Source organism: Falco biarmicus, chromosome W (genome assembly GCF_023638135.1).
Source record: "Falco biarmicus isolate bFalBia1 chromosome W, bFalBia1.pri, whole genome shotgun sequence".
Taxonomy (NCBI): domain Eukaryota; kingdom Metazoa; phylum Chordata; class Aves; order Falconiformes; family Falconidae; genus Falco; species Falco biarmicus.
Genome location: NC_079310.1, coordinates 18,005,139 through 18,021,151, shown reverse-complemented (window position 1 = coordinate 18,021,151; position 16,013 = coordinate 18,005,139).

Sequence of the window (16,013 nt, the reverse complement as noted above, 5' to 3'; positions counted from 1 at the left end):
ATGTAGGGACTGGTTGGTTGCATAAGGGCAGTTGTTATTTGGACAGAAAATTGTTAATGGTCAGGGATTTTCCACTAAAATATTTGCAAATATTCCTAGTCAAACATCAGTTTGGTTTCTTTTGGGGTTTTGAGCTTGCATTAGTCCATGTTCAGAACTTTAAAATTACCTTTGAATTTTTTAAACTTTTTATATCACTGGAACAGAAAGAGCATCGAAATTAAAGCTTCAAGCTAACTTTATTTTTCAAGTATTTCTGGAATTATACTTCTGAACTGAGATTTTATAGGTTGGCTGTGTATTTTCCTGTGTTAAAACGCTGTTATTGAAAATGGTCAACCAAGCCTGTGTCACCCAAAATAAAAACGGGGGAATTGTGGATAACTGGCTAGCTGAAAAGGGTCACATAGACATAGTCCAGCTGGCTGGACAAAAATGCACATCACTCTCAGCTTATCTGAAGTAAAGCAAAATACACTGTCTTTGGCTGTTTTTGTTACACAATAACAGGAAGATTTCGGTGGGAAAAGAATGTTGCAGGTGGGAACAGAAAACTACAGAAGAGAAACAAGGGGCGGGCTTGGTATTTAGGCAACTAACCAATAATGAGCTTAACTTTTGTAATATGTATGAGCTAATTATAACAAGGCATAAAAGGTGACTGTAAGGGACAATAAACGAAGTCTGCTGATCTCTCATATTGAGTGACTGTGTCTTCCCTCCGTCGCGACACAGGTTCACCAGAAAAAGCCCCTTTAGGCAGAGGGTAACCAGCACTGGCAGCACAAAGAGGAGGTGGGCAGGAATCAGTGGCTAGAAATTGAAGCTGGGCAGAGGGGAGGTCAAAGGATGGTTTTATCCAAAGGCGGTAACCACTGGGGTGCAGTTCCAAAGGGAGCAGTGAGTTTTCTGTCCTCTGCATCTAGATCAAACATCTGTCTGGAAGATGCTTTAGCCACACATAAGTCATCGCAGCCAAGGCTGTAGTGCTAACGAAAAAATCTCTGGCTGACCTGTTAACAGATGATTGGTGTAATGACTTACTGTGGCAGTGCATGAGGTCAGACTACTTGCAGGAACACACTATTCTGCTGTATTTTGGGTGTAACTGTCCAGCTGCTGTGTGATATCTTTTGAATATCATATGTACAGTACATCCCCTGAAACATTCACTGGAGGTGTGACAAGCGAGGGGAAGCACGCGGCCGACTCAATATGAGTGATAAAGCAAGCTTCGATTTATTACGGCGCGATTATGTCTTATATACAGTTCCAGTTAATTATGCCTACTAGTCATCTGCTGATTGGCTAAGCTCTAAAGGGTTACATTTTCATACGTCCTCCTACTTGCGGTTTCTGCGGATAGCTAGCTACATATTTTTTTTTCCTCTCTTGTCTACGCAAATTCCTCAAAGTTATTTACAACATTAGGCACAAGGTCTGTGTTTTTCTCAGCTTCCTTATCAGCATGCCTCAGCATAGCTGCAAGGCCTGCTTCAGCTAACTTACGCTAACTTTGTTTCACAAAGATCTTTAAGGGAGTCATGGCCATGATCACACAGCCATTCTGCAACATTTCCCCCTTTTTCTCGTTGCGCAAGCAAAACTTGTGCAGTTACACGCTCAAGTAATTTTTGAATACAAGAGAGAGCACAGCTTAAACATACGAGTGCAATGATAGCAATTATTACTATAAGCAACACACTTTACAACAGCCCTTTCAAACTACCAGAAGACTGCCCTAATAATAGAGCACCATAGCTTTGTCCATTAATTATCAGAGGTCCTCGGACACGAGTTGCGATGTTTTGTGGTCAGTTGTCAATTAATGTTGTATCTACTGCTGTTGCCAGGTCCAGGCCGAGGCTCCTTCGGGTGGCGGGTTGTAACACGGTGTCTGCCGATAAGAGTTGGTCATGTCTCCTGGAGGGGGTGTCGTGAAGGTGACAGGAGTCGCGATTGGGGTTGATGCGCTGCGGCTCCTCGCGCTCGGTTTCTCATTTCCCGTCTGCCGACAGACATTGGTGCTGTGGGTCCCTCGCTGACAATTTTGGCACCACACTTGACGTTGTCGACATCGGTCACGGGTATGTCCTGGCTTCCCGCATCGATAGCAGGGGAAGTCTCGGCACGTGGTGGTCGCTGGCTTTGGGGGCGCGGTTGCCCCAGGGGGGCGCAGAGGCGCAAGCGCTGCAAAAGCCTGACTTTGGGCTTGCACTAAATCTCTCCCTACTGCTTGGATTGCTTCCACTAGCAAGGCTTGCTGACCTACTGGCACCCAACTCATTCGCTCTAGCATTGTTTCTACAGAAGAATCTAAGGGCAGGGTTACTAAAATGCCTTTGGTGTAACTGTTACTATTCTCCAGAATACACTGGCACAATAACGGCCCTTTCATAAAGTTAGGTATATCTGGTGGGCTCACTGTGGAGGCCTGACTCATTCACTGTACTACGTAACTGACAATATTTTCCAATCAAAGCCTCCCAGGTTCCCTGTCTTTGGTTAGCGGCATTTATCTGATACGTTACAGGGAAAGCTTGTGGGGGGTTGACTTGCTCAGCAATATCAAATATTCCCTGAGCAGCTGCTTCTTGTGCTATTTTTTGCCAATTAATGCACGTAGAACGCACCAGTTTGTTTACTGTCTTTTTTTATTCCTTTTTTTTGTTTTGTTTTGTTTTGTTTTTTTAATTTTGTATTGACTGCCCACTGCTATTTTCTTCCTCAGCAGCACTTTCGTCAGATGTGTCCCCGCCCTCTGCCCCCCCCCGAGGCTACTTCGCCGGAGGGGGGGGCGGAGGACACGAAGGGTCTATAGGTGGTACAGTGGGCTCTATAGGTGGTACAGAGGGCACCGTTTGTGATAAAGGGGGTATTGGAATGTAATTTTCACATGGCATAATTAATTTTTCCTGCATTAGGATCTGCGCTTGCAAGTCGGCTTGTTACTGCTGCAGCAAGGCGCTTTTCTGCTTGATATCTTTTTATACAATTAGTTACTTCATGCCATGATTTCATCAATCTTTTTGCTGCCTTATCATCATCTATTACTAAATCTCATAAACAATCCCCATAATTACGCCATTCTTCTACTTCAAACATATGCTCAGGATCTGCAAAATATCCTTTTGCTTTACCTAATACAATTAACCTGGCCAGATCTTTTAAAGGGCCTACTCCCCGCTTTTCTAAAAAGCATTGTAAAAGTGCTAGCGCTACCTCTTTTTCCATTGTGCACTCGTTAAAGTCCTCTTTGTTGCAGCCTTTTCCCTTGGGTAGCAGCTCACGGACGGCGAACCCCTTCTTTAATTATCCTGGGCTCAAGCACGGATCGGGTACGATGCCAGCATCAGCCGATCTTCTGCTCTCTGGTCGCTGCTACCAGTGCTTCTCCATCCTCGCTGTCCGGTGAAGAACAAGGTTAGGGGTCCCTTGTTTGGGCGCCACTTTGACGAGCGAGGGGAAGCACGCGGCCGACAATATGAGTGATAAAGCAAGCTTCGATTTATTACGGCGCAATTATGTCTTATATACAGTTCCAGTTAATTATGCCTACTAGTCATCTGCTGATTGGCTAAGCTCTAAAGGGTTACATTTTCATACGTCCTCCTACTTGCGGTTTCTGCGGATAGCTAGCTACATTTTTTTTTTTCCTCTCTTGTCTACGCGAATTCCTCAAAGTTATTTACAACATTAGGCACAAGGTCCGTGTTTTTCTCAGCTTCCTTATCAGCATGCCTCAGCATAGCTGCAAGGCCTGCTTCAGCTAACTTACGCTAACTTTGTTTCACAAAGATCTTTAAGGGAGTCATGGCCATGATCACACAGCCATTCTGCAACAGAGGTGCATCTTATTAAGCTCATAGCTTCCAGGCTTCCTTCAGTTCCCAATAGAGATCATTCAGCAATTTTAAACGCATCAGAGCAAACAGCAGACTTAATCATGTGGCATTTTGTCTGGATGCACTTATGAAGGCAAACAGTCTGTTGCTGTATGTCATCAGCTCAAGGACTCAGCCTCGTGCAGCTCTTGTGACTTTGCTGGGATAATAGAATCATTTAGGTTGGAAAAAATCTTTGAGATCATCAAGTCCAACTGTTAACCCAGCACTGGCAAGTCCATCAATAAACCATGTCCCTAAGCACCGCATCTATGTGTTTTTTAAATACCTCCAGGGATGGTGATTCCACCACCTCCCCGGACAGCCTGTTCCAATGCTTCACCACTCTTTCAGTGAAAATTTTTTCCTAATATCCAAACTAAACCTCCCCTGGCACAACTTGAGGCTGTTTCCTCTTGTCCTGTCACTTGTTATCTGGGAGACTGACCCACCTGCCTACAACCTCCTTTAAGATAGCTGTAGAGAGCAATAAGGTCTCCCCTGAGCCGCTGCCTCCTCTCCAAACTAAACAACCCCAGTTCCCTCAGCTGCTCCTCATAAGACTTGTGCTCCAGACCCTTCACCAGCTTCATTGCCCTTCTCTGGACACACTCCAGCACCTCAATGTCCCTCTTGAAGTGAGAGGCCCAAAGCTGAACACAGGATTTGAGGTGCAGATTCACCAGTGCTGAATGCAGGGGGACAATCACTTCCCTAGTCCTGCTGGCCACACTATTTCTGATACAAGCCAGGATGCAATTGGCCTTCTTGGCCACCTGGGCACACTGCTGGCTCATGCTGAACTGTCAACCAGCACTCCCAGGTCCTTTTCCACTAGGCAGCTTTCCAGCCAAATGGCCATATGTGGGTGAGTCCAGAATAAAGTCATGACCCCCTCAGCCTCTGCAGCACTCTGGCCTGCGAAGGCAGGAATTAAGCGTGTGGGTCACATTTATCAGAGCAGCAGGTTCCTGGAAAGCCACAAGCAGGAAGGATCTAGGGGAATTGGAAGGGAGATGCAATGCTGCCTTGCTCCCTGGCAGCAGTAAGACCATTGCTGTACACTGGGTTCCCATGGGAACCAGCACCTTGCATGGAGCGTGAACAAGCATGGTTAGGGTTTGAGAAAGGGAGTTATTTGACTCAGAATGGAAAATGTGGCTCCTGGCAGAAGAGTGGGAAAGCCTGCATATTTCACTGGGGAGGGGAAGGAATTTGAACCTCTACAGGGACTTGGTATTTGGTAACAATAGGTTTCTCTCTTCAAAAGCAGAGCGATCTGATGGCTGAAGACCACAGCGAAGCAGTTCAGAGTGGGGAGAAACAAAGTGCAAAGGGGGGCAAGGAGAACCGTGACTTTGTGGCTGCTCTGAGTGTAGGTGGCTCCTCCAGCCCCAGGAACCTCTAGGTCTGGGTAGCCAGCCTCTTCCAGCACCCCAGCTCCCCTGGCCCTGATGAGGCTGAAGTATGAGCTAACACTGGCAGCACGGCTCCCCACCTGGGGCCTCTGATCCTTCATTCCTACCTCTCCTCTTGCCTGCCCTTCACCCCCCACCAGAGAGCACCCACCTTCCTGTGCTCCCCATCCCCAGCACCCATGTTTCCCAGCCAGGGCATTCACTGCTGTCTTATCTCTCTTCTCCCTCCCTCCCTCTCTGTCAGCTTGTAAGGCAACATTGGGGTGCCTGCCAGTGTCTAACCTCAGCGTGAGCCTTGCTCATGGTGTGTCTGTGTACCCAGCCCTGGGGTGGCACTTGTGTGTGTCTGCAAGGACCCTGGTGTGTGTGTGCACGCACATGTGTACTCACACCTGCTCTAGCTGATGGGGTGGCTGCTGCCTATGCAGTGTGAGTCAGGCCAGCAGTGAGCTCTGCTTGCACATACAGACCCTGCGTGTGTGCACATGCACATGCCATGGTATGTGTGTGTCTGTCCCCTGCCCTGGTGAAGGACCTCTGTGGCTCTTCCTGCCACCTTGCGTTGGTGGGGCCAGCCCTCCCAGGCTGGGATGTGGGAGCAGCAAGGGGGAAATGCTTCTGGAGCTTGAAATACTTTTTTTTTTTTTTTTGGCAAGGGGGAGAAATACTGGAGGGGGTAGCCACTGAATGCAGGAAGGCTTGCATTGAGGGACTTGTCTGCAAGATGTCCCAGAAGTTGTGGATGCTCATCCCATCCTTGGGCAGGAGGAGACCAGGGACCAGCTAGGGTCACTCAAGAAAGCATTGCAGACAATGCCCAATAACTACACACATGCAGTGGGTCTGGGGGATCCCACTCTCCTTCCCTGGGGAGCTCACCCTGAACAGGCCAATGGGCCCCCCTCTTTTTCCAGGTGCTTACCTCTCCTCCTTTCCCACAGATCCTGGAAAAGCCAACTCGTGAGCTGAAGTAGCAGCTGGCAGGCTACTCCAAGCATGTGGCCAGCTCTATCACTGAGCTCATCCAGGCATCTGAGGCCATGAAAGGTAAAGAAAAGTCCTGCTCAAAGGGGCAGGACTAAAGACTGAGATTAGGGTGGAGGGCTCAGCAGCTACTGGAGGAGGTAGGGCAGGTCAGAAATGAGGTTGTACACAGATTTAACCTGCATCACTTCCTGGTTTTTCTAGGGATGGAGTGGGTTGACCTAGAAGACCCCACTGTCATGCTGCTGGGGACAGCAGCTGCCATTGAGGCTGCAGCCAAGAAGCTGGAGCAGCTGAAACCAAGGGCTAAAGCCAAGGTGTAGTGGTGCTGAGCCCTATACTCAGCTTGGGGTAGGCTGGGGCTCTCCTGCCTGGGCCTTGGCCAGATGTGAAGGGTCACCCATGGGAAGCCCCATCCAACAGCCAGTCTCTCTTCCTGCACCCCTGCTGCCTCCCACATCCTCAGCTGGACCTTCCTTGGGCAGCCTCATGTCGCGACGGAGGGAAGACACAGTCACTCAATATGAGTGATCAGCAGACTTCATTTATTGTCCCTTACAGTCACCTTTTATGCCTTGTTATAATTAGCTCATACATATTACAAAAGTTAAGCTCATTATTGGTTAGTTGCCTAAATACCAAGCCCGCCCCTAGTTTCTCTTCTGTAGTTTTCTGTTCCCACCTGCAACATTCTTTTCCCACCGAAATCTTCCTGTTATTGTGTAACAAGGACAGCCAAAGACAGTGTATTTTGCTTTACTTCAGATAAGCTGAGAGCGATGTGCATTTTTGTCCAGCCAGCTGGACTATGTCTATGTGACCCTTTTCAGCTAGCCAGTTATCCACACATTCCTTTCCGATTCTCCTCCCTATCCCTCTGGGTGAGGGGGGAGTGAGCGAGCATGTGCATGGTACTTAGTTACTGGCTGGGATTAAACCACGACAGTCCTTTTTGGCACCTAACATGGGGCTCGAAGGGTTGAGATGACAGGTCCAATCAGACTGTGTTAGAACGAAATACTTGTCAGTGTTCATTGTATTGGATTAATAATCATTGGCAACAATGCTGATTTCTCTGCTCTTGAATTTGCTGCCCATGGTCTCAGGGTTGTGTTATTTACTTTACTTGCAGTATGTGTTCCCTGTTGTTCTGTTGTCATTGGGACCTGGGCTAAAGTCATTATAGTGTTATACTATATAGAACTGGTTTATAATATGATGGACTCGCTGGTTATCAAACTAATCTGGTCGGTGTACGGGGTGTTGTTGTCACCCTTGTGTCTCGGGTGGCCCCTGATGGGGAATGTCAACAACTGCACCTTTGGATTTTCTGGAGAGCCAACCTATGGGTGGGGCCCACACCTCCCCCTTCTTCTCAAAGCTAATTACTGAAGCATTTAGGATTTTTGGAAATTCTGAATATCTTTGGTCCATTGGAGCCACCATAGCGCAGGTCCTGATCCTATTGCTAGTAATACTGAATGTGGTTTTCACCTTCTGTACCTGGTGGAGAATTAAGCAACTAATTGTAACTACTCTAGCCTCCATGGCAGAAAAAACAGCTGCTCCAGCCCCTGCAGCTACTCCAGCCTCCACGGCAGGTGCTTTAGCTACTCCAGTCCCTGTGGCAGGCACTGCTGCTACCTTGGCCCCCGAAATGAGTGATGCAGAAGATCAACCTGTGTCAATATCAGTGGCCTCTATAGAGAAAAAGAAATGGAAACAGAAAGCAGCTCGTTTTGTAAAGGAAGATGAAGCAGGGCCATCACAGGATCAGGATGAAGAAGGTGAACAAGAGGTAACCTCTCGATCCCTATCTTTGAATGAACTGTGGGATATGCGGAAAGATTATGCCCATCAGGTGAACACATTATCACCTGGTTGCTTTGATGCTAGGATAATGGGGCTAATAGTGTAGAATTAGAGGAAAGGGAAGCCAAGCAGCTAGGGTCGCTTCCTAAAGAACAAGATATTGACAAGGCAATTGGAAAGGAATGCAATTCCTCAGCCTCTGGAAGCCTCTTCTGTCAAGCATTAAGGAAAAGTATCCAATCAAGGAGGATATTACATGCTGCCCAGGCAAGTGGACTGCAAAGGTATCCAGTACCTGAGGGGATTAGCTGTGAAAGACATGATTGATTATGACTAGGACAATCCAAGGTCATTGATGGATCCCAATGAAGTTCTACGCACATGACCCATGTGGTGGAAATTGATACAGAGCACACCATCATCATATGCCAACTCATTGGCAGTAATGGGTTAGAAAGACAACACAGCACCAACAGTGAAGTGGTTCATCATCTCTGGGACTACAAAGATAGCATCTCTACCTCCGTCATCTCAGCTGTGGAGAAGCTGGTCCAGCAACTTGAAGAGGCTATATCCCACTCTCCACCTGTACAGACCTGCATCTCAACTATCAACCATAGATGCCCTACTGTTTGGGAGGGAGAATATAGAAAATACACACCACAGGGTACTCTGTGGTTCTACCTGCGAGACCACGAAGAGGACATGAGGAGGTGGGATGAAAAACCTACCTCAACCCTGGAAGCACAGGTGCGTGAACTACAAGGAAAAACAATCACAAATGGGGAGTCTTCCAGGAAGGCTGCTGCTCCAGTCTCCAATGGGCAGTTTCCCAGACAGAGTGATAGGGCTGACTTTACTCTTGATCCTGTGAAAAGGAATTCTAACCCATTCTGGCAACACATAAGTGGACAGAATTACTCCTTGATACAATTGCTTCACACCAATTCCCATCCTGCTGGAGAACCCTATAACTAGGATTAGAGGGACCCTGACTCCAGCCAGGTGGAGGAAAGGGATAACAGGGTTTGCTGGACTGTGTGGATGCATTGGCTTGGCACATCAGACCCACAGGAATATAAAGCTCTAGTAGATACAGGTGGACAGTGTACTTTAATGCCATCAAGCTATGAGGGGGCAGAACCAATTAGTATTTCTGGAGCGATAGGGGGGATCTCAATAGCTAACCGTATTGGAGGCTGAAATAAGCCTGACTGGGGATGAGTGACAAAAGCACCCCATTGTGACTGGCCCAGAGTCTCTGTGCATCCTTGGCATAGACCAGGGGTCCTCAAACTTTTTAAACAGGGGGCCGCTGCATGGATGAATTGGCAGGCAGTCATCTGCGGCTGCTTGGTTTCCCCCCCCCAACCCCCAGTGTGGGGGGGGTTCTGTAAATACCGGGGGCCGGATTGAGGACCCTAGGGGGCTGTATCCAGCCCACGGGCCGTAGTTTGAGAACCCCTAGCATAAACTATCTTAGGAGAGGGTATTTCAAGGACCCAGAAGGGTATCAGTGGGCTTTTGGTATAGCTGCCATGGAAATGAAGGAAATTAAGCAGCTTTCTACTGTGCCTGGCCCTTCAGAAGACCCATTTGTTGTGGGGTTACTGAAAGTAAAAAAGCAATAGGTGCCGATCGCTACTTCAACAGTACACCAGCAGCAATATCGCACCAACTGAGACTCCTTGATTCCCATCCATAAGCTGATTCACTGACTAGAGAGCCCCATATGATATGGCCAGTACGAAAGTCTAATGGAGAATGGAGACTAACAGTGGGCTATCGTAGCCTGAATGAAGTCACGCCGCCTTTGAGTGCTGCTGTAGCAGACAAGCTAGAACTTCAATATGAACTGCAAACAAAGGCAGCCTGTTGGGGTCTGCAGCGGGTCTGCAGATAAGTTAGTTGACCTCAAAGACTTAGCCATGTATCTTTAAGACAGCCACAAATTGTCAGGTCTGTAAACAGGATGTGAAGAACCAGAACTTAGAACCGCAGCATACGGGCACCTACAGCAACAGAAAATAGCAAGCAAGAACACAAAAACGTATCAGGGTCTAACACCTGCACTGTCTAAGATATATAAATAGTTTGTATAAACAATAAAGGCCATTTTTTGTCCGAACCCAGCCACACAGACATAGTGTTTTTTTCAGTCCGCCTCGACTTGTGTCACCATAGTTGGTGACCCCGACGTGCCGATGTGATCCCAGTAAAGGGTATCAAAAAGAGACCCTGAGACTGTGCCGATGTGACCCCGGTAAGGGGTGTCAGGAGCGATCCTGAGACTGTGACCAGCGGGTTGCTGGGGAGGCGGAGCCTGGTGAAGCGGAATAGCACAGAGAGTGGCTGCCAGATCCCGGGAGAAAGTGACACCGGTAAGGTGAGCCACCAGGGACAACATGGGGACTAAGTTATCTAAAGAAGATACCATGGTGCTATCAATGTGGAAATTAGTATTAGAGAAGCGTGGAATTACTTTAGATGGGCTTCGGTTAAAAAATATGTTATTGTGGGCCAAAATACATGGAGTGGAAATGTCCCCAGCGACTGCTCTTAGTGTGTGGACCTGGGACAATTTAGGATCAACACTGTCAGAAGCTCTGGAGAAAGGGGACAAAGAGGCGTCCGGGTTTTTGCTTACCTGGGGACTGCTTAGACATGTTGTAGGGGGCTTCAAGAATCCACAAGACGCAAATGGGGGCTTGCAAAATCAGCAAAATGCGAATGAGGGCTTGAAAAATCAGCAAAATGTGACTGGGGGCTTGCAGGATCAGCAAGATGCGAGTGGAGACTTGCAGAGTCTGCAAGACGCGAGTGAGAGCTTAAAAAGTCAGCAAAATGCGAATGAGGGTACATCGTTCAAACCTCCCCTGTATCCCCCTCCAGAACACAGACAAGAGGATGAGGGGGTGGGGGAGGGGGAGAGACTGTGTCCCTTACCAGACGCCACTCCCCAATGCCCCGAATCCCCTAAATCTGTCCAACTGCATCGACTTATACTTGATACCGATTCCGAGGACAAGGACGGCAAGCAGAAACCTCGGTGGACCGATCCCAGCCCCCCTGACTCCCCCCAGCCCACACTCCTTCCCCCCTCTGCTCCGCCCCCCCCCGCCCGCCCCCTCGGCTCCGGCCCTGCCTGCGCAGGATGGAAATGCCGAAAACCCGGATTCGGGTCCAGCTACGACAACGTTATCAGTCACAGGCAATGAAGAAGGTCGAAGGTGGTAAAAATCCAGTTTCCAGTGGTACAGTAATGATGCGCGACCCTCGGCGATTTTGGCAGGCTGTAAGAGATGGGGCATTAAGAGACGGGAACTGGGATTTAGTAGAACAGATAGGCGGACCGCTCCTTGATCTTCCTACTCCTTCCACCGATGCACCGCACACATGTCCTATTGTATTGGGAGATGCGGCTGCTGGTAATACCTCATGTTCACACACCATTTGCTTGGAAAGTAGCACAGGACTTGCAAAAAACTGTTTCTCAGTACAGGGTGACTGTGTTCTGTCACGCAGAAAAGCTGTCTATACTCTACTGTATTACAGTGGTTGAAATGTATTTTGCTGTTAAAAAAAAAAAAAGGAATTGTAGAATTGTATGGAACAGAGCAGTGGGTTGTTTTGACATTGATGTGCAGTTTTGGCCTTGCTTTGAATGATGTGCAGCTGACATCCTGCAAGCAAAGCGTTAAATAACTAAGGGAGTATGAGTAGAAACTAGGATGAGATGGAAGTTTTAACCTATCAACTTTTAAATAACAAAGTCTGCGTAAGTGTGTGTATTTTTAGCTGGGTTACACATTGGTGTGAGTCTATTAATAAAGTGGCACTAACTTAAAAAAAAAAAGGGAATGAAGGGAATGACCCCAGAGGCACGATTAGAGAAAGCATGAAGGTGTCGTACCAGGCATTGGTCGGGACAGCATGAATTGTTAACTTGGGGGAGAGGTTATGCTTGTGTTTCTACAGATGAAGGTCTGTGATGGATACTTGTAGAGGGATTTTTAAAGGCCCGAGGACATATGTTACCATTGTCCGGGTTGGACAACCCAGGCCTGTTAGTTCAAGCTGCAGAGCAACTTTGAATTGTCCTGGGAACAAGCAGTGGGAGAAAGAAAACAAGCTGTGCACAAACAAGAAGCCAGGTGCAGAGCAAGTCCTGGGAACCGCGAAATCAACACACTCTCATCGGCACACTCTGATCAGGTGCCTGCAGCATGCTCACCGATCAGTGACACGGACACCTGCGTGACCAGAGACTTTTATCCAATCACCTGGGTGTAGAGTCGTGTGAGCGGTCGGTTTAAGTTATAAATATGACCTGTTTGTTTAATAAAGTGAGCACGGCATGTAGCCATATTGGTGTGATTGTCGTGACTTGGCTGACTCTCCACGGGGGACTCTCTTCCTCTGGCGCCCGAACAGGGACCCATTTAGTCGCTTAAATGCGGTTTAGCTTAAATGCTGTTCGCTTAAATGCGGCAGTCTCCGTGCATCGGACCCGAAGGGACGTTGTCCGATTAGGGAGCTGGAGGTCGGAGGCGGGCGGAACCTGGAAGGCGAAAAGCGGAGTCCAGAGTTCGGTGTAGAGCTGCAGATCGCACCTCCGCCGGCGGTAAAACCGCGTAAAGTAAATCGCGGCAGGACTCTCCGCTAAATTCCTCTCGGGCGGGGGGGGGCGGGGCACTACGGAAGGCCGCGACGAGGAGTGCGGCGGGGCTCCCCGCTGATACCCTTTCTGTGAGAGGGGGGAGCTCTGAGAAGACCGCGATGGAATTAGATGCGGCAATTAAACCGTTAACTGGCATCCTCCTTGGGAGAGGGGAGGGCGTTAAAGAGACAGAAATGGAGACATTAGTTCGCTGGGCACCAAAAAAGAGTAAGATCCCCGAGCCCGCGTTATTGTTTAGTATTGCGGAATGGAGAGAAGTGGGAAATTGCGTCTGGGACACTACGATCGAGGGAGGCAAAGAAGGAAAAGAAGCTAAAGCGTTAGGAGCTACGTGGCGGTCGATAGTTAACACTCTGGAAACTATGAAGGCGGAAAAAAAAGTAGCGGCGGCAACCATAGAAGCGTTGGGGGGAGATGTGGTAGAAAAGCCGGTGGAGCAGAAGGGTGATTCACCTAAGCCTTCTCTCTTGGCTACACTTTTCGGAGTTGGGCATACTCGTCCTAGGAAGGGTATGTCAGCCTCTGCGTGTTCAATAGTGCAGGAGCTTTTAGATAAGACAGCGGACAAACCGGAAGTTCCTCCTCGGGAGTCTGCTGTAACTGAGCCAGACCCGGAAGAGGCGATTGAGCCTCCCCAGGAAGGAGGAGCAGCGAGTCCTGCTGCACCAATTGGAGCCGTGGGTGGAGCAAGGCCGAAACGGCGGGTGCCCACAGCTCGTAGGTCACATCAGGGCGGGCAAAAGCGCCGTTGGATGATGTATCCTCCTCTTCCTGAAACATCATCGCACGAATTTGAGGAGGAAGGCGGGGAGAAACTTTGTGATAACAATACAGGGAAATCCATACAGGAGGTAACAGATAAATTAAGAAAACTGGAAAAGGGAGTTAAAATGAACCTGCCTACTACTCCAATACCCGTAGTTCCTCCAGTTAGCCCAACTACCCCACCGATGCTGACCGCTAGAAAAGATCCAATTCTACAGTGTTGGTCTGGTGTTATTCGTGATGCTATTTTGGAGGGTGACTGGCAGGTGATTAGCTGGTTAGCTTGTCCAGTACTGATTAATAATCTTGATGCACATAACTGGGACATGATTTATGGAAGATTAATGATCAGATTTTCGCGATGGGAGTGTTGCAACCTGTTCTTCCACCTTTTATGATGATCCCACAGATTTGGCAAATTGTTGTGATAGACTTGAAAGACTGTTCTGTCTTTTTCACGATTCCCTTACACCCTAATGACACACAAAGAGACTCACTAACGATGATTTGCAACTGTTCCAATCCTGGTTGCATGGCACCAAAGCCAACAGTCCTCAAACTTGTTCACCAGAACAGCGGGCTGCCCTGAAAGTTGTGTCCCGCAAGATTCAGACTTGCTGGTGTGGTCGCCAAATGGCGAATCATCCGTTATCTTTTTTGGTTTGTAATGTTGCCACTTCACCTTTTGCCCTTATTTTGCAATGGCAAAAGAAAAAGGGGGAAAATACGGCGATCGTTTTAGAGCGGTTGTTTTTGCCATTGCAACCAAGACATCATATTTTAAGTCATCCTGAAGCAGTAGCGGCCTTGGTGAGAAAAGGAAGAGACAGGATTGTTGAAATTGATGGGACTGAACTGGCAGATATCAGTATTCCAGTCCGTGGTGATGATTATGAATGGCTTCTGAGACATTCAACAGCCATACAGGGAGCCTTGATGGGCTATACAGGTCTTGTACACAACAACCGGCCAAAAGGACCTCTCTGGAAAATGTTAGAACATTACCAGTGGATTGCGAGACCGTTATGCTCAAAAAGGCCAGTTGAAGAGTCAACAGTGTTCACAGATGCAGGACGAATGATGAAGAAGGCTGCGTGTGTTTGGCAATCCGATAATCAGTGGCAGAAACACGTGATCACCGGTGAACCACGGGACAACCTTCAAACCTTAGAACTGAAAACAGTGTGTTGGGCATTGGGAAGCTGGAAAAATACAATACACCTGTAAACATAGTATCAGACTCATTGTACGTAGTTGGTGTAGTACAGCGCATTGAAGATGCCTTGTTGAGAGAGACAAAGAGCCAACATCTTGGTGAAATGTTTCTACAACTGCTTAGTACTCTTCGACAGAGAAAACATGAATTTGTATTATGCATATTAGAAGTCATCAGTGGACTGTTGGTTTGGGCGAAGGTAATGCTAGAGCTGATGAAGCAGTCAGCTGTCTGGCAATAACTCCTCCAACAAATAAGTTCGAAAAAGCTCGTAACAGCCACGAGATGTTTCATCAAAATGCAAAGTCTTTACATCGACAGTATCAAATACCCATAGTAGATGCAAAGGGTATTGTCCGCTCCTGTCCTCAATGTAGTCATCATGGACCTGGTTTAGGGGTGGGCACTAACCCAAAAGGTCTGAAGGCACTTCAGGTTTGGCAAATGGATGTAACACATGTACCTGACTTTGGGAAGCTTAAGTATGTGCATGTCACAACTGACACCTATTCTCATTTTATATGGGCCACTGCACAAACCGGTGAAAAGGCATTACATGTGGAGAGACACTTAATGTCTTGGTTTGCTGTCATGGGAGGACCTGTAGAAATAAAGACAGACAATGGTCCAGCGTATAGTAGTCAACGGGTCGCTACGTTTATGACAGCTTGGGGAATTAAACACGTTAAAGGGATTCCTCACTCCCCAACGGGGCAAGCAGTTGTTGAAAGGGCAAACCGTACCCTGAAGGATTATCTTCAGAGACAGAAAGTATCGCAGGACACAGATGTAACTAAACGGTTGACTAAGGTGTTGTTTACCTTAAACTATCTCTCCCTTACGGAGGGTAGAGAGGGACCACATGTAGCCATATTGGTGTGATTGTCGTGACTTGGCTGACTCTCCACAGGGGACCCTCTTTGGCTCCCTACAATGGCATTCTTTACAAAGTAGTATCCATATTTCACAATTCCCAGGAATTTGTTGTAAGGCTATGTTACATTCACAAATGACTTATTTTCCATCAGATTTAGATAGAAAAGTCAGAAACTTTCTGTAGCAATGAATGGCTTGGGTTTATTGGTCTGGTTTCTTTAATGGTTTCTTATCCCTTCTGATAATAAGACTTGGAAAACGACTGTATCACTGGAAAAGAGGATTCTCTGTTCTCAAGGTGTGTTGCTAATTATTCATTACAATTTAATTTTGCACTCTTCTGAACAGACACACCCAGTCTCTTGTGAAAGATTCAG